This window comes from Dasypus novemcinctus, chromosome 2 (genome assembly GCF_030445035.2).
Source record: "Dasypus novemcinctus isolate mDasNov1 chromosome 2, mDasNov1.1.hap2, whole genome shotgun sequence".
NCBI lineage: Eukaryota > Metazoa > Chordata > Mammalia > Cingulata > Dasypodidae > Dasypus > Dasypus novemcinctus.
Genome location: NC_080674.1, coordinates 24,722,084 through 24,723,327, shown reverse-complemented (window position 1 = coordinate 24,723,327; position 1,244 = coordinate 24,722,084).

The following is a 1,244-nucleotide window of genomic DNA, read 5'->3' as shown; positions in this document are numbered from 1 at the left end:
TTTAAATTTTTGAGACTTGTTTTGTGATCAAACATGTTGTCTGTCTTGGAGAATGATCCAGGAGCACTTGAAAACTATACATATCCAGCTCTTTTGGGGTTCAATGCTCTATAGATAGCTGTTAGGTCTGGTTCATTTATCATATTATTCAATCTCTCTGTTTCTTTATTTATCCTCTATCCAGATGTTCTATCTAGTACTAAGAGTGTTGTACTGAAGTCCACAACTATTATTGTAGACACATCTATTTCTCCCCTCAGCACTGCTAGTGTGTGTCTCATGTATAGTAGGACTCCAAGGTTAGGTGCATAAATATTTAGTATAGTTATATCTTCTTGTTGAACTGCCCCTTTTTATTAACATGTAATGACCTTCTTCATCCCTTATAACAATTTTGCATATAAAATCTATTTTATCTGAAATTAATACTGCTACTCCAGCTATATTTTGGTTGCTATTTTCATGGAATATTTTCCCAATCTTTCACTTTTAACATGGTTGCATCCTTATATCTGAGGTGAGTCTCTTGTAGACAACATACAGATAAATCGTATTTTTTAATCCATTCTATCAGTCTATGTCTTTTGATTGGGGAGTTCAATCCATTAACATTCAATGCTATTATTGTGAAGGCATTACTTATTTCATCCATTTTGACCTTTGGCTTCTTGTTGTCATATCATGCTATTGTGTATGTTTTTACCATTTTATTTACACTTTCTAATAATCTTCACTTCTGCACTTTTCTCCAATTCCCCTGCCCCCTTTTCCCCCTTTAGTCTGCAGGACTCCTTTTAGCATCACTTGTAATTTTGGTCATTTTGTAACATATTTTATCAGTTTTTGTTTGTCTGTGAAGACTTTGAACTTCCTTTCATTTTTGAAGGATAGCTTTACCAGATACAAAATTTTTGGCTGGCATTTTTTTCTCTTTTAATACCTTAAATGCATAATAGCACTTTTTTCCTCCACGGTTTCTGATGAGAGGTCATACATTTCCCTTGTATGTGATGCCTTGCTTTTCTCTTGCTGCTTTCAGAATCTTTATATCTGATATTTGTCATTCTGAAGAGTAGGTTCCTCAGGGTAGGTCTATTTGGATTTGGGGTGTGTTGTTCTTAGATATTAATACTGATGTCTTTCATAAGGGTAGGGAAGTTTTCAGTCATTATTTCCTCAAATATTCTTTTTGTCCCTTTTCCATATGTTTTTGCTTTTTATATTGTCATTCAATTCCCTGTGAC